Raw genomic sequence first — 24,315 nt, 5'->3', positions numbered from 1 at the left:
GACTAAGCTGGTATGCCGGGCACCACCTCTACGAAATGTATAGCGCTCTCCCATATCCTCACCCGAGCACTGCAGGACCCGGCCCTGCCCGCGGGCACTGACCCCGCTTACCTGTCCAGGTCTTTTTTCTCTACTACGTATGTGTGCGGAAGAGTCGTCCGCCACACATGCGCAGTAAAAGGTTTTGCCCAACTCCTGCTTTCCCGTGGAATCTGCAGCCTGTACGCCATGTCAATTGCAGACGGGCCGCAGAACAAACGGCTTCCATTGACTTTTCAAAAATATTTAGTAAGGACGCTCTCACACGAACGCGGCAAAGCACCGCAATTTCAAACATGGCGCTTTGCTGCGATTTTACCTTTGCTTTCGGACATTGCTCTCTGCGGCTGACAGCGTGTTTTAGCGCACCCCATCATTGTGATTGGTGATGAGGTGCGCTAAATGGACAAATCTAGAGCAGACTGCTCGAAAATCGCGGCATTGGAAAGCGCCGTCCAGCGCTGCAATTGAGCGCATGTCTATGAGGCCCCATTGATTTTAATGGAAGTGTTATACCGCAATTAAAGCGGCGTTCAAAACGCGCCTGTGTGAGAGGCCTGAGGCGTAGCGTCTAACACACAGGCCTGCTGCACGGACATGGACCGCGATTTGCGGATTGTATAATAGCATTTTGGTAGCAGAGCAAGATATTGATCAGTTCAGGTTATAACTACCTAAACACCTTTGTGACGGACGATACGCTTTTTTACTGACCGCATTAATGGACTTTTAACCTGCACATATATCTTTTTAATGGTGGCAGCGACTTGGCTGACTGACTGCCAGGCTCCTGCTCTAACCACCAGATGCAGAGAAACCTCAGATCCTGCGAGTTTAAGCCCTTGCATGCCAGCATTTAAGCAGATGGCAGGAGGGATCCTTCGGTCACCCATCGGCACCCCACAATGTGATTGCAAGGTACCAATGGGTTCCCATGACAACCAGGAGCCTGACAAAGGCCTCCATGTCCGCCATATAACTGTATTAGGCCTGCCCATAGAGTCTTGCCCCATTTACACAGGACAACTGCTGTCTAAACAATCTGCACGAGTGCGTGACGTCACCGCTACTTGTCACGTCTCGCCCAGTGCTTCACATGGAAATAATTTTGCACGATAATCGTCCAGTGTAAATGGCCCTTAACAGGGGCGTAACTAAAGGCTCAGGGACCCTGAGGCAAAACGTGAGCTGGGGCCCCCTCTATCTGTTTCTGTACCCGTACCCATACCTGAACCATGCTGCACAGAGACATAACTTGAAGCTTCTGGGCCCCAATGCAAAATCTGTAACAGGGCCCCCCCAACTATAATGCTTTATTCATAGTACTAGGCTGCTTATATGGAGAAGAGAGGCCTTATGGGCCCCCTAAGGCTCCTGGGCCCGGGTGCAACCGCATCCCCTGCACCCTCTATAGTTATGCCCCTTGCCCTTAACAGACTGCTGTCATAGGCTTAGTAGAATGCACTACATAAGTAATGCAGTGTACTATCCTAGCGATTGAACTTTTGCATCGCAACTATAAAAAAATAAAATAAAAGTTCAATAAAGTTTAACCCCTTCCCGCTCCAGGACGTACCGGTACGTCCTGTGGCCGCGGGGTATGTATGAAAAGAGGTTGTGATGCAACTTCTCTTCATACAGTGTGGGCGTCAGCTGTTTATAACAGCTGACACCCGCGGGCAATAGCCGCGAGCGGCCGCGCGGCCGATCGCTGCTATTAACCATTTAAATGCCGCTGTCAATTCTGACAGCGGCATTAAAATCCCCCGAACGATGTTCGGGGGTCCCGCACGGCCCCCCCGTGGTGAGATCGGGGGAGCCGTGCAGGTGTCATGGCAGCCAGGGGCCTAATGAAAGGCCCCAGGGCTGCCTTAACAGACTGCCTATGAAGCCATCCACACAGGGTGGCTTGATAGACTGCCTGTCAAAAAGCAGTATGACGTAATGCTATAGCATTACGTCATACTGCAGGAGCGATCAAAGCATCGCATCTTAAAGTCCCCCAGGGGGACTTCAAAGTAATGTAAAAAAAAAAAACAATCAATAAAGTTTTTTTTAATTGAAAAAAAAAAAAAAAGTTGTAAAAGTTTAAATCACCCCCTTTTGTCATATCTATTATTAAAAAATCTAAATAATAAATTAAAATTATGTATTTGGTATTTCCGCGTCCGTAAACGTCCGAACTATCAAAGTAGCGCATTATTTTTCCCGCACGGTGAACGTCGTCCGAAAAAAAAATAAAGAACGCCAGAAATGCACTTTTTTAGTTACCCTGTCTCCCAGAAAAAATGCAACAAAAAGCGATCAAAAAGTCGTATGTATTCCAAAATGGTACCAACGTAAACTACAGGACATCCCGCAAAAAATGAGACCTTGCTCAACTACGTCGACGCAAAAATAAAAAAGTTATCGCGCGCACAAAATGACCGCAGGAAATAATTGAAAAAAATTTAATGTCTGAAAAAAAAAAAGAGGAGTATATTGAAAAAAAAACTATACAAGTTTGGTATCCTAGTAATCGTACCGACCCATAGAATAAAGTTATCATGTCGTTTTTGTTGCTGTTTGTGCGCCGTAAAAACAAGACGCACTAAAAGATGGCGAAATGTCGTTTTTTTCCCATTTTACTCCACTTAGAATTTTTTAAAAGTTTTTCAGTACATTATATGGTACTTTAAATAGCACTATTGAAAAATACAACTCGTCCCACAAAAAACAAGCCCTCATACAGCGACGTCGATGGATAAATAAAGGAGTTACGATTTTTTTTAAAGGGGGGGGAGGAAAAAACGAAAATGGAAACAGAAAAATGGCCGCGTCATTAAGGGGTTAAAGAAAAAAGAAAATTTAAAAAAAATGCATTTTTTTCCCCATGAAAATCCTCCTTTAATGGATGAAATACTAAAGAAAATTTTTTAAAAAGCAACACAATAGGTATTACTGTGTTCATAATGACCTGGGCAATGAAGATATTTTGTTACATGTGACCATAAAATGACACTTTGTTTGCCTCCTAAAAAGCACAATTGAAAACAATCCAAAACTCACATAGATCCTAAAATAGTATCAATAAAAACAACTCTTCCCGCAAAAACAAGACCCTAACTAGCTGCATTGCCTAAAAATTTAAAAGGTTTTTGATCTGAGGGCTCTTTCACACGAGCGTATATCAGTGTTTTCACGGCCGGACGATATACGCTACCATGTGATGTACAGGCTCGGCATATACGCTGTCAGGTGGAGGGAGACAGCATAAGTTTGCTATGCTGTCTCCCCCTTCCCGGGTCACCTCTTCTCCCCTCCCCTCTGGCTGTTTGCAATGGGAGGCGGTGGAGCTAAGCTCCCGCCGCTTGTCCGCAGCCAGCAATGGGAGAGAAGGGATTTTACCAGGCACGCTGCTGAACTCCCTCCCACCTCCCTTCTCCGGCTGCTGTCATCGGCTCCCATAGAAGTCTATGGCAGCGGTCGTATTCTGCCCAGGAAGATAGTTCCAGGGCTAGCTTTCCTGCCCGGCCGGGCACTTTTATGCAGCGGGAATACGCCTGTGTGATCTAATGCATTGGAATCCAATGCATCATATCGAGCATATATCGCCCAGACGTGAAAACGGCGTCCGATATATGCTCGTGTGAATAAGCCCTTAGAATGTGGCAATACAGATTCAATTGTTTTTATTGTGAAATAGTAAAAATAAAAATATATATATTATATATAGGTTGTCCCGCGAAAGCAAGTGGGTCTATACACTTCTGTATGGCCATATTAATGCACTTTGTAATGTACATTGTGCATTAATTATGAGCCATACAGAAGTTATTCACTTACCTGTTCCGTTGCTGGCGTCCTCGGCTCCATGGTGCCGTCTAATTTTCAGTGTCTAATCGCCAGATTAGACGCGCTTGCGCAGTCCGGTCTTCTTTTCTGAATGGGGCCGCTCGTGCCGGAGAGCGGCTCCTTGTAGCTCCGCCCCGTCACATGCCGATTCCAGCCAATCAGGAGCCTGGAATCGGCAATGGACCGCACAGAAGACCTGCGGTCCACCGAGGGAGAAGATCCCGGTGGCCATCTTCACCAGGTAAGTAAGAAGTCACCGGAGCGCGGGGATTCAGGTAAGCACTGTGCAGTTTTCTTGTTTAATCCCTGCATCGGGTTTGTCTTGCGCCGAACGGGGGGGCTATTGAAAAAAAAAACCCGTTTCGGCGCGGGACAACCCCCCTTCCCTCCCCATGACGTAAGGGTACATCATGGGAGCGGGGTACTTCCCGCAAAATGACATACCCTTACGTCATAGGGATAGCGCGAGATCATGGCAGATCTCGCGCTATCCCACGGCAGGAGCCGGCTGTCACTGATAGCCGGCGTCCTGCTGCAACAGCGGGGATGCATCGGAGATGTGCCCCCCCGCTGTTAACCCCTTCCCTGCTGCGATCTATGTAGATCGCGGCATGGGAAGGGTTCACAGAGGGAGCATGCTCCCCCTGTGAAGTTGCTGGGCTCTCGTGATATAAATCAGAGAGCCCGGCTGGTTGCTATGGAAACAGGACGCCAGATACCGGCGTCCTGTATTGCCAGAGCCTGTGATCGCTGTATAAGCAATAAGGCATGGCAGAACAGAGGTCCTGCCATGCCTAACCACAGCGATCATCAGTGCTGTGCTTTAACAAACGCAATCCTATGCAGACAGCCGCGGTTTGGCCGGGCAAAATCTCGCGCGGCAAACAAATCGCGGCATGCTCTATTTCTGTGTGGGGCCATGTCCTTAAGGGGTTAAAGGGGCCCTTAGCAAATAGTTTTTAGTGTATAGAAATCCCTCACATGGGATGGTTTGGTCGCGGTAAAAACTGCACAGGCAGATCTCGTGTTTTTTTTCAATGTTTATGGTAAATGCAGCAAAACCATATGCAGTTTTGCTGATGTGATTTTTTTACCACAACCACCCCACCCCCCTATGTGAATGGATCTTAAAGAAAACTTGTAGCTATTGGAAAGAAACCGTCACAGTCCATTCAGGCCTCACGCACAGGACTTTTCTGAAGCTGTATCACATGGATCAGAGATACGGCGATGATGCATTTCAAGGAGGTCATGCATACTATGTAAAAATGCTGCCTCACATATTTTCATGTGCAGACCAAAAAGGGGAAAAAGTTACATCGGATTAATTTACATAAAGGATGAGGAGTCTCCTGGTAGTGTACATAAGCCATAACATGGGGTCATGTGACAATCACACAGGTGAAAGGTGTGCTACAAGACAGACCTCTGACAATTGTACTGTAAAGGTGCATTTACTCACAGATGATGGCTCAAAATCTGTCAGAAGCTGACAGTTTTGAGCGATCATTTTGCATCAGGTACTAATGGGTTAATCAGCCCTTTAGTAGCTAACTAGCGTAATTTGCATGTATTTAGAGAACAGCGGATGGTCTGTTCTCTAAATACACCGCTATTGTTCTCCAGTGGCCATTAAAGAATGTTATCAGCCCTGCCCATGGACAACTCAGCCTGCGTTCCCTCTTATCAGGGACTACTGAGGAGCTTAAACGGAGCTGATCTCAGTGATGGACGAAAAGAGCACAGTGTGCGCACATTTACACACAATTATCGCTCAAAAGATGGCTTTTGAGCAAATTTTGAGTATAATCAGTGTGTGTAAAAGGGCCTTTACAAACCATCCAGCTTGTGAGCATCAGCGGACTAGGCAAGAACATTTAATTTAAAAGTTCTCCCACCTGATCACGTTCTGTAAAAGCGCAAAACGATCAGTTGCCGAACAAGCAAACGTTTGTTTGAAGGCTGGCCGGCCCCACTTCCACACCCGTGTAAACAGGGACATGTGTGGCCAGCCAATGACCGCTCTATGGGAACAAGTCACATCCACAATTATTCATCTCCTAAGGCCACTCACACATGCGTTCCGTTAAACGCCGCTCCGACCCGCAGCATTTTACCACGATTTTGAGCGGCGTTTTTGAACGTACGCGACATAGTTTGAAAACGCTGAAAAATAGAACCGACGGCACTAGAAAATCGTGGGGTTACAAATGCCACGTTCGAGTGCAGGTGTGAAAAGCTATAAAATCAATAGGCGCATTGTACCACGGTACAAAGTGGTGTGAGAGAGAGTGGCCTAAGAGTCTGAATGGGCCTGTGCCAAGGCCTAGCGCTGATCTCACCGATTGGCACTCATCTACCGGAGCAAATTGCTCCATCTGAAAGGACCCTTATCCTCAAAGTAAAAAAAAGAAGGCCCCTATTCGATAGCTACAAGCAGATATCTTGAAAACTTTGTGGAAGTTCTACACAAAGGATGTAACAAGTCTACATTCTGCTGCATCATTAGGGTACAGACTGCGGTTGATCTGCTCTAACTGCATGCGGATTACTGCCCATTGTTGGGTGGCACGTGGACCCGGCAATTAGTGGTGATCTGCATGATTGTACACATTACTGATCGTCTGTCTGTTTTTAACCACAAGTCACAGATGAGCATTACGGTGTATTCACACAGGGCGGTTTGGATGCAGTTAAAGCCACCATGAAAACCACATTACAAAAGCAGTCATTGCCACTTGCTGTAAATGAACAGTTTTTCCTCCATCAAATCTGTCTTGCTTGAGTAAACCCTTATATGTGGGAACAGTCATTAAGCAGAATTAATGGATTTTTTTGAGCAGCTTAATTAATTCCCCCCCAAGGCAAGATGTGTCTGGTGGGTGTATCATCCACTTCTCCCCAGTGAAAGAGGCAGAAGTGCAAGTCAATGTGGGAGTCACACCTGTTTTTAGAAGACTGCTATGGTATTATGAGATAGATATACACTACCGTTCAAAAGTTTGGGGTCACCCAAACAATTTTGTGTTTTCCATGAAAAGTCACACTTATTCACCACCATGCGTTGTGAAATGAATAGAAAATAGAGTCAAGACATTGACAAGGTTAGAAATAATGATTTGTATTTGAAATAACATTGTTTTTACATCAAACTTTGCTTTCGTCAAAGAATCCTCCTTTTGCAGCAATTACAGCATTGCACACCTTTGACATTCTAGCTGTTAATTTGTTGAGGTAAGCTTGTGAAATTGCACCCCACGCTTCTAGAAGCATCTCCCACAAGTTGGGTTGGTTGGATGGGCACTTCTGGCGTACCATACGGTCAAGCTGCTCCCACAACAGCTCAATGGGGTTCAGATCTGGTGACTGCGCTGGCCACTCCATTACCGATAGAATACCAGCTGCCTGCTTCTGCTGTAAATAGTGCTTGCACAATTTGGAGGTGTGTTTAGGGTCATTGTCCTGTTGTAGGATGAAATTGGTTCCAATCAAGCGCTGTCCACTGGGTATGGCATGGCGTTGCAAAATGGAGTGATAGCCTTCCTTATTCAGAATCCCTTTTACCCTGTACAAATCTCCCACCTTACCAGCACCAAAGCAACCCCAGACCATCACATTACCTCCACCATGCTTAACAGATGGCGTCAGGCATTCTTCCAGCATTTTTTCATTTGTTCTGCGTCTCACAAACGTTCTTCTTTGTGATCCAAACACCTCAAACTTGGATTCATCCGTCCACAACACTTTTTTCCAGTCTTCCTCTGTCCAATGTCTGTGTTCTTTTGCCCATCTTAATCTTTTTCTTTTATTGGCCAGTCTCAGATATGGCTTTTTCTTTGCCACTCTGCCCTGAAGCCCAAAATCCCGCAGCCGCCTCTTCACTGTAGATGTTGACACTGGTGTTTTGCGGGTACTATTTAATGAAGATGCCAGTTGGGTACCTGTGAGGCGTCTGTTTCTCAAACTAGAGACTCTAATGTGCTTATCTTCTTGCTTAGTTGTGCAACGCGGCCTCCCACTTCTTTTTCTACTCTGGTTAGAGCCTGTTTGTGCTGTCCTCTGAAGGGAGTAGTACACACCGTTGTAGGAAATCTTCAATTTCTTAGCAATTTCTCGCATGGAATAGCCTTCATTTCTAAGAACAAGAATAGACTGTCGAGTTTCAGATGAAAGTTCTCTTTTTCTGGCCATTTTGAGCGTTTAATTGACCCCACAAATGTGATGCTCCAGAAACTCAATCTGCTCACAGGAAGGTCAGTTTTGTAGCTTCTGTAACGAGCTAGACTGTTTTCAGATGTGTGAACATGATTGCACAGGGGTTTTCTAATCATCAATTAGCCTTCTGAGCCAATGAGCAAACACATTGTACCATTAGAACACTGGAGTGATAGTTGCTGGAAATGGGCCTCTATTCACCTTTGTAGATATTGCACAAAAAACCAGGCATTTGCAGCTAGAATAGTCATTTACCACATTAGCAATGTATAGAGTGCATTTGTTTAAAGTTAGGACTAGTTTAAAGTTATCTTCATTGAAAAGTACAGTGCTTTTCCTTCAAAAATAAGGACATTTCAATGTGACCCCAAACTTTTGAACGGTAGTGTGTAGATAGATAGATAGATAGATATACACACACATATATATACACCCACACACATATATATACACCCACACATATATATATACACACACACATATATATATACACACACACACACACTCGTATATACACACCACAGGAATGGATAGGCAGCCGTCCGGTAAGCTCGTCTCCATAGAACAATGCACCAAGTATTTTAAAAATGTATCAAGCCCTCCGCAGAGGTAGCAAACCAAGCGGCCTCTAATCTAAATCCATTGTAGAAGGGATGCTAAGATATAAGATTTACGTGGATCTTTTGGGGGACAGTCAAATTAGGCCTCCTTAGTAATTTATAGGCCCTACTATGCCTGCCGAGTCATTTTTATTTATTTTTTTAAAGGCTGAGTTCACATGGGATGGAATCGCCACGGAATTTCCGTGCGGAATGTCTGTATGGCAATTCCATCTGTGGCTCCTAATCTCCGGATTAGCCAGCAAAGTGGACAAGATTGCAAAAATCTTGTCCACATGCTGCAGGCAATCTGTTGCAGCCAAACCGCACTGAAACTGAAATACCGCACGGAAAACAAAGATGCGGCATGTAAATTTTTTTTTAATTTCCGCAGCCGCCAGTCTCCTCTCTTATGGGAGAGATGGCTGCAGCGGAGATGTAGGTGGCGATGCCGCTTTAAAACCCGCGCTTATCCCACGGAAATCTCACGTTTTTTCAGTGCAGCCAAGCCGTGAGATTTGCACAAGATTTCCGTCCCGTGAGAACCCAGCCTTAGGCTGCCTGTCCATGGGCGAATTTTCACTGCGTAAAACAGGTGAACAGGCCCATGAGTGAGCCCCCCACCAGGCTCAGTGGGCCCTGGCACCTGCCCAGGTTTGCTGGGTGCTAAGGTCAACCCAGTTGAGATAGAATAGCAAACTGGCCTTAAATTAACTATAATAGCCTTTTACTGAATGGTATAAAAAAATAATGCATTTCGGTTGGTAAAGACCGGCCCATCAAGTTCAACTTTCTGCAAAGTTAAGTGGACAGGAACAACCCCCACCCCAATAGCTGTGGTTATCTCAGTGGATACTTGGGCTTGGTGCAGGTTCTAGTATGACATGTGGTTGGAGCTAATCTCCAGTCAGCGGGGATGGGCTGGGGAAGCTGCTCAGGACAATATTTACACAGGGTGACAGGCAGGGACATCAATGCATGTCAGACTGCCAGTTCAGCATTTTGGGACTTGCTTTGCGTTGGCATTCTCTGCTCGGCGAGTATGGCCGTCAGACTATATATACTGTATTCCATGAGCGCTGACAGCTGGGCTGACTGGTCTGCACACTCAGAGCAGAAAAACGCAGTTCGGGTGGTCTCACACGGCGTTTGCAGAACGCAGACACATTTTTCCGGGTGATAAATATGAAATGCACTACAAACGCTGCACTTTTTCAGTGGCTTTTTTCACTTTTGCTTTTATTTTATTTTTTATTTTGGGTCAACAGGCTAGAACTTTGGCAGCTTCTTTTCTGGCATTTTTGTATAGCCTTCTCTGTAGGAAGAAAAACGGCAACCCAAAAATACTGCTATGATGTACACACATAGTACATGGGATCAGGAACAGACGTGGCCCATGTTTGTCAGGTGATCTTATTGTTATGCGGCAGCAAGTCATCTGTTAGCAGCACGGCGATCAGCGCTCGCTTCTGGCAGAAAACCTCCCAGTGTAACGATGTGTTCATACGCTGCAGAAACCGTGCAGATTCTTCAAGCTGTGGCTGCCAGTGGGACTTCAAAGAATCTCACCTACACGCTGCAACGAAAAGCTGCAGCATGAATTGAGCTGCGGTGGGGATTTTAAATCCACAGTATGTCAATTTATGCGGTGGCTTTTCAGAGCAGATTTTTGACCGCTGCAAATGAAAGGGTGAAAAGGAAGTCAAAAATCTAACACCCGTGGATTCTCACGCATACCAGCATCAAAATTTGTATTGCATTTCCCACTGTAAAAACTCCATTACATGGGAACGTAACCCAAAAGGCTCCCTAGGCCGCCCACAGCCGACCGGGTCGGATCCGGCTGCGAGAATTCTCGCAGCGGGACCCGACCCAAGCGCCTGCAGAGAGCACCACGGACTCACCCGCTCCTGCAGCTCGGCTCTTTCATGTGCCGGCTGCGGGCGCATGCGCAGAGCAGAGCCGGTCGCCGGTGAGTGACGTTTCTGTGCGGGACTCGCAGAATTAGAGCATGCCACGGTTTGTTTGCTGCGCGTGATTTCGCACAGACAAACCGCAGCCATCTGCATAGGATTGCGTGCTGTAATGCAATCCTATGCAGGCGTCCAGGGGCGTAAATTCTGCGGGGAATGCCGCCGCGGAATTTCCGCCCGTCTGCAGGGGGCCTTATACTTGCTAAAACATTGAACGCCGCTCATTCACCTCTATTTACATGGAATCAACACTACTGTATCAGGCGCTTCCAGTCCCATTATTTACGCAGAGTGATGTGCTTCTGATGATTTTTGGTTCCCCATAAAATACACAATTACCCGACAAACTTGTCAGTCGGCTGCCCACCAGCATCTTCACCCAGGACAGTAATTCGAGCAATGTTCGATCCCAATCAGTACATTCAAAAGGGGTCTTAAGGCCTGGTGCATACTTCTCCTGTGTGCAAGTTGCACCCGAGAGGCTTAAGTGCAAATTGCATCAGACGGCACATTGATATGCATTAGCATGTCCGAATTATGGAAACAGCAAGTAAGCATTTTACCTAAAAGCAGCTAACAACGCTATTGGTTATCCGAGCAAAGCCTTAGAATAGCCGATAAAAGAAGAACAGCAAAGAAGTCCGGCAATAAAGACGAAGATCGGCAACTTAATGCAGATTTCCAGCAAGTGGCAAGGAAAGATAAAGAAATGGACTGGAATGAGTATTGCAAACAACTCGAAGCAGAAGCCATAAAAGGCCATATCCGAGGCCTAGTCACACAGGTCAAGATGGCCTGAAAACCATTAATGGCATGCACTGGCACAAAGGAAAAAATGGGAATGAAATGAATGACCAACAGAGTATCAACAATAGGTGGAGGGAATACCTAGAGAAACTAGATGCCTGCAGCCATGTACCTGGACCATTGCATGAGGTGGAGACTGTGGACTTGGAGCACCCAATCTGGGAGTCAGAAGTGGTTATAGCTAAGAACTGGTGAAAAATAAAGCACCAGGCATAGATAACATACCAGCAGAGCTATTGTTGCCAGTACCAGTGAAAACCATCACAGCACTGTGCCAGGCAGTATGGGCACCCACACAATGGTCACAGGACTAGAAAAGATCTGTCTTCATCTCTCTACCAAAGAAAGGCGACTCCCAGAATTGCTCCAACTACCGAATAGGCCTCATTCTGCATGCAAGCAGGATGCTTCTCAAAATTATACAGGAAGGACTGGGATCAGTAGTTGAAGCGGCGCTCCCTGATGCACAGGCAGGATTCCGGCCAGGACGCGGCACCCACAACCATATTGCAGACCTGCGATGGACCATGGAAAAAGCTCGAGAATACCAAAGGCCTTGATGGGCTTCATCAACTACATCAAAGCCTTTGACTGAGTCGACCATGACAAGCTATGGCAGGCCCTACAAGAGCTGGGTAAATCGAAACTTCTAGTCAAGCTAATAAAATCACTTTATACCAATCAAGAAGCCTCTGTGAGAACACAGTATGGAGACACAGATTGGTTTGGGATCGGCAAAGGTGTCCAACAGGGCTGCATCTTCTCACCCTTATTGTTTAACCTATATGCAGAAGTGATCATGTGGAAAATGGACCTAGATGAATTTGAAATCGGGGCGAAATTAGGTGGCAGCTATATCAACAATCTCAGTAATGCGGATGACAACTTGCAGAAACAGAAGCCGGTCTGAAGCAGCTGATATGTAAGATTAAAACTGAAAGTGAAAAAATGAGCCTCTACCTGAATTTAAAGAAGACTAAAACTATGACAACTGCAAAAAATGGCCAAATTCAAATCAAAATCAACAACAAGGCTGTAGAATACATACGAGACTTCATCTTCCTTGGCTCAAAAATTGACAAAGATGGGGAATTTATGCCAGAGATAAAACGTAGGAGAGCATTGGGGCAAAATGCAGTGCTAAATATGGACAAAATCTGGAAAAGTAGGGATATCGTTATAGCAACTAAACGCAGGATAGTGCAAACCACCGTTTCCCCCATAGCTATGTATGGATGTGAAAGCTGGACTGAAAGGGAAGCTGATAGGAGGATTGAGGAATTTGAGCTGTGGTACTGGTGAAAGCTGCTGTGTATGCCCTGAACGGCGCGAGGAACAAACAGAGAAGTCCTGAATCGTATAAGGCCCAATATATCACTGGAGGGCAGGATGACCCGTCTCAGACTCACGGATTTTGGCCATGTAATGTGAGCAGAGTCGCTAAAAAAATCTAGAATGCTTAGTGAAATCAGTGGCAAAAGATGACCTGGCAGCCAAAGGACATGATGGCTGATACTGACCACTAACCCCCTGAAATAGTTATAGGTCTAAAAGGTCCATTTACACGGGACGAATGTCAGGCAAACTATGCCTGACACTCGTCCCCGTGTTTCCTCACTTCCGTGCTCCTGCACGGGAGCTAGTGGCCATTCACTACTGAACGGCCTCTGTTTAAACTGAACGATGAGCTAATCGCTGATCTTTTATGCGGCATAAAGCTCATAGTGCAGTTTAAACTGCGGCCGTTCAGTAGTGAACAGCTGCTGTGTTATCTCAATGAGGAGGGGCAGGGGAGCGAGAGGAGACAAATCTCCTGCACTACCCGCGCCCCCCCCCCTGCTGGCCGCTCCATGAGCGAGACAGCTCTTCCAGCTCCCGTGCAGGAGCACGGGAGCAAGGCAATAAAGGGATGAGTGTCGGGCACTGTTGCCCGACATTCATCCCGTGTAAATGGACCTTTAAAAAAACATCAAAACAATTTGAAACATCTTACAAATTAAGAAAACTTTTGTATGCATAAACAATTGCAGCACCAATACAAGCCTTGAGGCTCAAAACGGGCTCTACTGCGACTTGTAATGCAATGTGATGAGTATATTGCATTTTTCTTTCTGCAATCGGGGGGGGGGGATGAGTATATTAACCTCTTAGTGGCAAGCCTATTTTTTTTCCCTTAAAGGATTTTTTTATTGAAGAAGCATTACAACAAAATCCTGTCTACCCTCTGAGCCTGGCCTAGGGGGAAAAAAAGGGGGGGGCATACTTACCTCTTTTGGAGCCCTGGGACGCAGCTGAGTGCCGCCGCCATTATCAGTGCCGACTTCCGGGTAGACCGACCAGCGTAAGTCAGGTGTCCACTGAGGCCAATCAGAGACCGCAGCATCACTGTATATACTCCTGGTATCTGATAGGTTGACCGCGGAGAATCGGGGCAATTCCCAGCATGCTGCAAATTGCCTGACGCAATTTGCATGAGAATCGCAATGATTCTCCGCCCGTGGACAGTGTGCCGGAGCTTTCAATAGCAGTGCCATGGAAAGCTTCAGAGGACGTGATTCGCCAGCGGTTTACCGCCGGCGAAATTACGCCCGTGGACAGGCACCCTTACACCATCAAAAATCAGTAGCACTTTCTGAAAATGCACTCAAAAATTTGTGAGACGCAGACCAAACTAACCATAAATATTTGCAGCAGCAGAGCTGCTCTCAAAGTAACCGTCTCCGACTTAGTTTCATACATTTACTTTTAATGTGCATAACAACTAACGACTAGCACCATATTCTGTAGACCTATAATCCGAAAGCTTCTTCCTGGTATACCTGCCCTCGCCCCTCTTTCAGTTTACAGCAGTGACATGATCTTACAGCATGCTGCCTTCAGAGAAAGAAAAGACATTGGGCCCCCTAGTGGCCAAAATTACATGGACATACAAGTTAGGCTAGGCTCACACAGGTGTAAGCGCATTTCAGCCGCCCAAATAAGCTGCGTGTATGTAGAAGTGGAAAGTGCTTTCACCTACATTTTTTACCCGCTCCCGCATGTATTTGTTTTGCCCACACATTGATTTTGTACATATTTACACAGCAAATACGCAGGTGAACTGCATAGGTCATGCGCATTTGTGGTGCGCAAATGCACACGATAGGTCAAGCTGCTCCTAAAATACGCTCATGTGCACCATTGAAATCAGTGGGTTCTATTCACTGTATTAGGTGTGCAAAATATGCACACATAATACGCTACACAAAGACGCTTGTGTGAACGAGCCCCTAGTCCATATGCAGTGGCCTAGCTAGGTGGAGAGGTTGTACCCAGATCCTCTGTAGTTTCTATGTTTGGGGAACCTTGGCACAGATGCGGCTCTGTTGATTCGTTACATGTTAATTGTGATTATGTATGTGTTCATAGTTACAGTAAGGCTGGGTTCACATGGGATGGATTTGCCACGGAAATGCCGTGCAGAATTTCTGTGTGGCAAATCTGCCCGTGGCTCCTAATCCCGGGATCAGCCAGCTATGTGGACAAGATTTCGCAAAAATCTCGTCCACACGGGGCGGCAAATCCGTTGCGGCAAAGCCTGGCGATGTGGCGCGGAATTGACAGCCGCAGCAGGTCAATTTTTTTTTTCCGTTGCGGCCTCACTCCCCTTCATGGGGAGAGAAAGCCGCAAAGGAATGCCATCAGCCGAACTGCTCCGAGACCCGTGGCGAAATGCAGCAGGTTTTGAAGCTGCGGCTCTCCCATGGAAATCTTGCGGCTTTTCGGTGTGGCAAAGCCGCAAGATTTCTGTGGGAACGCAGCCTAAAACATCCATATATGTAGACTAGTGGTGAATAAATAAATCTCCTTATTTGTATAGTGCCAATGTATTCTGCAGCGCTTTAAAGGTAATTTATTTACTACTCCCCCACCAAGCTGGGTACTCGGAAGGATGGAAGGCTGAGTCAACCTTGAGCCAGCTACCTGAACCATGCGGGGATTAAACCTGCAATCTTCAGGGTCGTGAGCGAATGCTTAAACTGCATACTGCTGCCTTAACACTCTGAGCCACAGGAGGTGCTAGATTAGGAGAATCTTTACGTAATATGTGACACATTATACTCCAATAGGAAGTGGGTATTATTGTATCTTGACGCCACCAGGGACTGCTGATAAAGTCAAAATTGACAGGGGGGTGACGCCCCCTGAACGTGATTGGCTGCACTACTGCTTGCCCTGGGTATTGTTGTATCTTGTCACCACCATGAAGGATGGGTGGAGACAAGATGGACGCCCACAATTTGATTGGCTGCAGCTGCTGATGGGGCTGTGTTCTGCAGGAAACCGTATCATCGGCACCACCGTGGAGGGCATGGGACTGGGACAGCACCTTCAGTGCGAGGTGGTAGCCGTGCAAGGGGGCCGCAGAACAGCGATTGTACACGGGAGCAGCGGCAAAAAAGGACGAGGAGGCACAGCGCGGCAAGGCATTGGCGGTCCCACAGGCTTTCCGGTCAGCTTAGTAGCAGAGCAGTACAAAGCGCCAACCCTCCCTAACCTAAGCGGGGTCTACGGAGGAATGGCTTTCCATTGCCGGCACCGCTGTTATAGTCCCTTCGCCGCAGGGCTGTCCTCGGATGGATGTCTGGCTCACAGCTCCTTGCCGGGTCTCAGGCATTGTGGTCCGATGCTGCCACAATTAACTCTGACAAGTGTGGGCACTGAACAGCTGAGGAAACAGGACAGCCAATCGGAAGCTAGGGGCTTGGCAGGGGGCGTTACCTCCAAAGCCAAGCCTGCCCCTAACTTCCGGTGTCGACAAGGTACAACAGTACCCATAATATGATACTAGGAACAGGGATTGCATCGGCCACCAACCTCCGTTCACAGTAACCAGGCAGTCATTCATAGATGAACGAGTTTATACAGGCCGATTGTCATTAAGTTTTACGCATGCATAAACTGGACGAATAAGCGAACGAATTAGCATTCGTCATTCAGTCGGCGCATGCATTTACACTGAACAATAATAGTTCAGATTCTTGCTGGATCGCAGGAATCTGAACGATCGGGTCATGTAAAAAAAGCAATGATGGAGGGATGCCCAGCAGACGTAACCCATCCCCCATCCATCCAACATGGACACTTCATTCAGAAACAAACCGGTGCGATTACTGATAACGGTCGGTGCCTCAGGCATCATTCTCAACTGCATTGTGAGACATTGTGTCCGTCGCCGCGGGAGACACAGCTACTAGATTGTAACAATGTCACTTCAACACATTTGATATATTAAGACTTGTGTTTCATATGTTGGTCTAGTGTAGTCCCGCCATCAGAAGATGCACTTAATACACCGAGAAGCGCATACCTCCCTCATACATTAGGTACATCTGCGCTAAAGACATCTGCAATAGCTATGAGCTGGCCGTAGAGCTCAGCAAAAAGTTACGTCCGTTTTCTGATGTAAATTATTGTAAGTTTTAAAGTCGTGGGTGGCAATGCTCCCTTCTGTCAAGCCATACTTTTTTTTTTTTTTTTTTTAAGTGTTACATTTGGCATAGAGATCAAGAGAGTTCCAAAGTTTTGGCACAGGGACAGTGTTAAATTCCCCAAGTTGTCCAGAAAAATCTTTCTAGGAACATTTAACTTTTTTCCCCCATCTAGAAATAGTGCCCTACCTATATACAGGCTATATCTGGTATTGCACCTCAGTCCTAATGGGGAAACAAAAACAACAAAAAAAACCTACTAATTTGTTGGAGCGATTTAAGATGGCGATGTGGAAAGGCAATGTCACTGCCAGTTTTACTTTTACCATAAAGGAGAGTCTGGATTTTTAACTCTGGGGCCTTTAAGTGGCAAATATTTAACTGTCCAAACCCACCAACAGCAGCAAAGCCAGATGACCCTCTAAAAGTGTATGAGGGCAACTCAACTTTCCTCTGACAGATGTCAGGTGAGAGGAGGATTGGGTCGTAGAATTTTAATAACCAATCCTTTTCTTACTCTGGGTGATAAGCCAGCACCCGAGTTGTGCGATTGCTGCTTACCTCCCTAAACACAGAAATGTTCAGCTGAGCCAAATGTTTATATATATGAAGCAGCCACAGGAAAGAGCAGTCTGCCGAATGATTGATTGTCCAATAGTTATGTAAACAACTGGCTAATGAGGACTAACCAGAGTAAACAGCAGACTACTTGTGTACAGTAATAGCGACATCTTCAGGACAAAAGTCAATACTACACTCCTAAAAAAAATGAATCAGACTTTTATTGCATAACTTTTAAAACCTGCTCAGCACCATAAACCTTCTTCCCTCTAAACTGGATCAAACCTTTGAGGATTTCAAAGAATAATCTTGTTGGAGACTAATTACATGAGTTTTATTATTGCAGGTATGAGATGTTTTTTTAATGAGCTACTAATTGGTGATGCAAATGCTGCAGGGTGACCTCATCATGATTCTGTACAGCAACCTCCCATGAGTATTTATGGGAGTCAGAAACCCAAATGATGTACTTGTTACCTCACTGATGACATTTGATTGTGCCCTGGGTGTAAAGGTTTGTTACAAGGTAAAATATGTCAGCAATGAAGTGATGAGCAACCATGCCGACAATCTGGGAGGGTGCGCTCGGTGTATTTAACCCTTTCCAATCCAATTTGTATCCTGGTTTTCCTAGGGGGCTTACTCTTTTTCTGCCATTATACAACGGCGCTATATGCTGGCTAAAGCCAGTACTGCATGAGGTGACACATTGGATAGGCTCTAAACAGCAGAGAGGCTGGCAATATACGGTAAGAGAACCCCGACGGACGTCTTCCAACATCGGAGCTGTACAGCCTTAAATCATAATGTCTTCAAAGGTCAGACAGTGGATTGGAAAGGGTTAAAGGATGTTCCAGCTATACTCAAAGCATGGTAAAATTTTCAACGAAACAAGACATGGTTTTACAAATCGTCCTAAACAGCTACATTATAAAAAATAAGCACTAAAGCAAACAAAAAACCAATGCATCTCAAAATATGTACGTGGTATATTTCACTATGGAAAACATACAGTAAGTCACTAAAGAATCAGATAATGATTGTAACGTGTATTTGCTTCAATGTATCAAAACAAGAGCAACTCTTAGTCCACATGACTAAACATACACACCATAAATAAATACCAGAATTACCATCGATTACAGACTAAAACCATGAATTGCATACTCATCACAGTCACTAGAGGGCCTCACAGAACTCGTATCAGTCTTCTAGTCCCAATTTATATTTATAGTGGTTTTCTGGAAATTTACCAATGATGACCTGTCTTTGGGATAGATTATCAATACTTGATTGGCAGCGATCCGCTGCTTGGGATTCCCACCAATCAATTGATCCTTCAACCCCTGTCAGTGCAGCAGAGCCAGATGTCTGCACTGGGGTTGGAGCTGGAAGTTTAAGGGCATGTTCAAATGTAGCGGAAATGTCTTGGAATTTCAGTAGCAAATTCTGGACAAAAAAAAACAACAAACTGTCAAGATCTGCACCATGGGTGCGTATTTTGATCAGGAACCAGCTGCATATCCACAGCTGATTTTAGCAGCTACAGCGCCCCCCTCACCTCGCAATACATCAAGCCCCATTACACATCACCCGACAGCCTCTAGTGAGCGCCAAGCCACCGGTCAGGTGATGCCCCTTCCTAATCACGTGACTAGCAGCTCAGCGCTCTCTAGAGGCTGCCGGATGAAATGTGATGGGGCGTAAAGTACTGCGAGGTGAGTGGGGAGCGCTATAGTTGCTACAGTCAGCAGGAGATATACAGCTGACTCCTGCTCAAAATCCACACCAATGGTGCAGATTTGGGTGTGTGTTTTTATGCAGAAATGCTGCAGACATTTCACTGCACTTCTGCTACATGTGACTGTAACCTAATGAAGGCATTGCTTCCATTGATTCTAGCTTTACTAAAGGCCCATTTAGACAACGATTATGGCTCAAAGGCCATCTTTTGAGCCATAATCGTTGCGTGTAAATGTGCCCATCTTTCAGTTTTTTGCTGAACATTGGTTTTTAATTCGGCTTGAAATCAGTCATTCAGCAGAACAGCTGATAAGACGGACGGCACACTGTTTTGCCCGAGCGGCACTGATTACATTGTCTCAGCTGTAATCAGCGGGGCAGAACAAAGAATTTATTAAAAGAACAGTGGGTGTTCCTCTGAATAAATTCAGCGGCTCACAAGCTACTAATTGGTACTAATAGACATTAGTACCAATTAGTAGATTATGCAAAATGATTGCTCAAAAGGGGCCATCATTGAGCGATCATCTTTGTGTCCTAATGCACCTTTAGAGTGACTGCACTTTTTATAAACTTGACATATCAGGAGGACATATCAAATGTTTCCATCAGTGGGGGATCCCGCTGCTGAAATCCCCGCTGATCACTAGAATGAGGGGGGACTACAGCGCTCATCCGAGAGCTATACCCTTTCAATGATTTTCACTGCTGACATGTCTCGCTGGCATGTCAAAAGTTTCTGAAAAGTGCAGTTAAGCTTTAAAGGCAATCAGCTTAAACATGCTGAAACTTGCAGGCAGCATGGCATAGAGCAGGAGGAGCGGAGCAGATGGCTTGATGGGAAAAGATTCAATGTAACTTGTGTTTCATTTAATTAAACCTCTTCTAATTCTGACTTAAGTGGTCCAATGGTCAGTGCTAACCGGTGAATTGACTGCTAACTTTGCATGCAGTGTCAGTGTCATTCACAGATAGCCGTCAATTACTGATAGGACCGCCCATTGGACCACTCAGGTCAGAATGAGCCGAGGTTTAAAGGAATGCAACAAGTTCCACTGAATCTTCCCCTATATACTATATACCAATCTTCTCAGCTCCTCCGGCTCTAGAATATGCTGCCTGCAGTCTGAACAACATGTTCGAACACATTGCCTTTAAAGCCTGGCATAAAACTCAATTTATACAATAGGTCATTTTCTGATGACACATTCCCTTTAAGTTGAATTGGGCAGTTCACAGATCTCTGGTTTGACAATATTACTGTGCCTGTAAAAAGGGGGAATGGAATGTCTTCACCACTCACAAATGGGGGCAGGTTCGGTTATGCCCTTCTCTGAAGCGGCTTCTTTGATATACAGAATCCAAAGAATCAATCGCTGAAATCAATATTGGACCATGAACTTATGGCGCCTCTAAGCTTTGATTAGATGCTATGGAGTAGGTTTGTACAGGAATCATAAAACATGCGCTTCCAGTCAAACAGCATTCCATCATTAATTAGTTGAGTCTGGGTGGAGCAGGTCGCTCATTTACAAGAGGCGGCAGTAAATAAATTATCAGAAGAAGGGAGAAGCAAGTTCAACTGCTGCTAACCCAACTATGCAAGGTTTCCACTTTACAATTGTGGTCAGGTCTATAGAATGACCCACTTGGCTATGCAACTGCCACTGAGATGAAGCCTTATAAGGGTTATCCAGTTGTAAACTATTGATGGCCACTCCATAGGACAGGTCATCAATAGTAGATGGGGGAGTGGGTATGCAGCCAGTGACCCCTAATGCATCTGTTCTCTGGGCTGGTGCACCCCTGCACTGAGCCAATTTCTTATGGAGGCAGACAGCTTCATTGCTACTGCAGTGGCCTGGCTTGATGTTGCAGGCGAAGTTCCCATTCACCTCAGAGAACTTTGCCTGCAATACCAACCCTGGCCACTGCAGTGGAAACAGAGCTGTCTGCTTCCTGCAGAAATCAGCTCAATACATAAATCAGCCTAGAGAAGAGATGATTAGCACCAATCTTGAGTGGCAGATTCCCTCTGCTATTGATGGCCTATTCTAAAGGCTAGGCCATCAATAATTTACAACTGGACAGTCCCTTTAACCAGGCATTATACACTTTCACGTTTCCATAGTTAACTGGTCCACTCAACCCATTCCATAGGCCAGGGTGAGCCATTATGCATGCCTAAGCAAGGCAGCCCGACTTTGAGGCAGCAATTTTCCAAACCTCAGAGGGTCGGTGGGTTACCAACTGTCCGGTAACTTTTAAACTATTTTTCCTGTACGCAGACACCAGGGGGAGAGGTCAGGGGTCACAGACTTAGCAGCAGCCTCCACCGGACCAGAGCTGCGGGCAAAATGAAAAAAGTGCCTGTGGGGTTGCTGCCCGGCAGGAGATCAACCAGGAGGGGGGGGGGGGGGCGAGGATGCGTGTAGCCCTCAGGGAAGGAGACTGGTGAGTGCTGCCGTGACAAGTGACAACTTTACCCTCCCCAGCTCCTCCGTGTTGGCCTCATGTTTTGAGTGCACCCTCCGACTTACCAGACATGCTCAACCACCCCTTTGTTCAAACGTCTAGCTGGGGTCTTGCATGGTGCAGAATACCCCTTTATGTATTTAGTAACTCAGATGCTCAAAAGTCAACTTTGTATAGCGAAAGCCTCCCATGCTCAGGAAGAGGGGTGGGGGGAACCTTGGAAAGTTTAGAGGTCATATACATATTTGCAAACATTTTTATAGCTGCAATTCACAAAATAAAATTAACTTTGTAAATAGTCTTGAATAAAGATAGTCATTTTGTGTCTACAGCTCCTTTGTGTCGCCATGGTTACAGAATACACAAACCCTATACAGTCGGTTCCTGCAGTCACACAACATTCTGTTTTCCATTTCTTGAAAAGGGTCCTTTTACACAGGACAATTGTCACACAGGAGTCATGATCTGTCACTGAATGGAGGCAGAGCGGGCCAAAAATCGCTTCCGGCTGCCCAGCTCCACTCACAGTGAACAGGCAGTTGTGTATAGATGAACGACTGCCTGTTCGCACAGGACAATCGTCGTTTGATTTTTATATATGCAGAAACTGGGCGACAAACAATAAGCAAATTAGTTGTCGTTCAGTTGCTGGCAGTATTTACACTGAGCATTCAGATTAGTAAGCACCAGTGATCTAATCGTTTCGTGTAAAAGGGCCCTAAGCTACCAAATGCACACTGCAATCATTTAAAGTTACGGGAACAATCAGTGCCCTGCTATACTCCATTGTAAAGAGCAATAGTTCAGCATAATTGCCTCTCATATTCATTTATTGGCCATTTGTAGGTTATTGCAGAAGGGTAACAGCCAGAGACGGGAACTTTCTTGTGTGATGCCAACATTTGAATGTCTATTGTAGCCACCAAACAAAAGAGGATTATTTTTGGCTGAGGGCCTCTTTACATTAGCCAGCAAAACATGTGTGCTTCACGTCCCTGTACCGAGCAGATCCGTGCCCTCCATGACCCTAGCTCTGTCACTATGGTCATTACATACCCGACCCACCTGCTGCGCTCTGTATGATCACCAGCTATTTCCAGTCCTGCACACGCTGCACATTTACATCCAACAATCAGTCATAGTTTATATTGTCACATTACTACAAGCTACAGAGGATGGCTGCAGGGGAAACTCTCTGCATTGTCACTGACACATAAATTACTGTACACACTCTTGGCATTCAGTTGTAAGGACTTTTACGTAAAGACTGCCTGGAGTACACAGAGCACATGCAGACGTTACAAAGGGTTAAAGAAGCCAAGCACCACTTAAGGGGTCCCAAGGCTTCAGACGATACTGGGCAATGGTTTAAGGCTGCCTGTGCACGAGCGCTTTTGAATTGCGTTCCCCGCGTCGATAATCTGGCCGCGGGGAACGCAGTGCAAGCTTTCCATAGCATCACTATGGAAAGCGCAGCCCCTGTCCATGAGCGAAGAATCATAGCGATTCCCCGCTCTCGGACGGCAATTCGCAGCATGCTGTGAATTGCCGCGATTCTCCGCGGTCAGCCTATCTGTCAGATAGGCTGACCACGGAGATCTGTCTGCCAGCTCCTGCTCCTGGGCGGCGGGGATACCGCAACGCCCGTGGAAGGCAGCCCAAAGGGGGTTTCCAGTTCTAAACTATTCATATGATCGGCCCACAGGTTTGGGGAGGCCCTGTACATGACCCTTGCTGATCAGTTACTGTTGGGCCAGTATGTTCATGCACTGAGCAAATTTCTGCAGGAAGCAGACAGCTCTGTCCTCATTGCAGTGGCTGGGCTTGGTATTACAGACAAAGTTCCCATTCACATCCAGGTTAAAATAGAATTCTTTTTACATTTACTAAAAACTTATTTGTGTCCCCTTTTAGAATTTTAACTTTGCTTTGATTGTTAGTAGAATATACGGCAATACTTCAGTATTGCTGTGTATTCTACAAACTTATTAGACCCCAATAGGCCACCGTCGATGGCTGACATGGAGGCTATTGTTAGTCCTTCAGGTAACATAACTAAACTTTGCAATCTGTGATTGCATCACAAAAGAGGAAGCCCTCTCCTCATGTCGACCTCTTTAGATACCGTGGTCAGTGAGAATGCAGCATCTAAAAGGGTTAAACAGCTGGGATAGGACCTTAGTCCAGTCATGGCAATTTGGGTAGGAGCCTAACTGGATTCTGACAGCTGAGCTCCTGCTACATTCAACACAGGACCCCTGTGCCAGGTTTCTGATGCAGCGCTGGAAAAAAAAAAAAGACATGCATCAGAAGAAAGCCAGTTAGTGGCCGCTGTAAAAAGGCGTATGGGCGGTCACTGATGGGTTAATGTGCTTCTATCCAGACACTAAATACCCTCTCTGCAGGTCAGATTACCACACTGTGGTTGCAGCATCTCAGCTGTCCGGCCTCTGCTGTCATTTCTATACATATCCACTCTAGAGCAAAGACTAATATTAGAAAGCCTGGAAATACGTCCCAGCGCACACTCACCACCGCCTATTATTCCACTTGCGGTCCTGGTTCCCATCCATGGACCGATCACTTCTAAGGTGCATT

This window comes from Eleutherodactylus coqui, chromosome 3 (genome assembly GCF_035609145.1).
Source record: "Eleutherodactylus coqui strain aEleCoq1 chromosome 3, aEleCoq1.hap1, whole genome shotgun sequence".
NCBI classification, from domain to species: domain Eukaryota; kingdom Metazoa; phylum Chordata; class Amphibia; order Anura; family Eleutherodactylidae; genus Eleutherodactylus; species Eleutherodactylus coqui.
The sequence above is the reverse complement of the archived record's forward strand: the minus strand, read 5'-3'. Positions refer to the sequence as shown.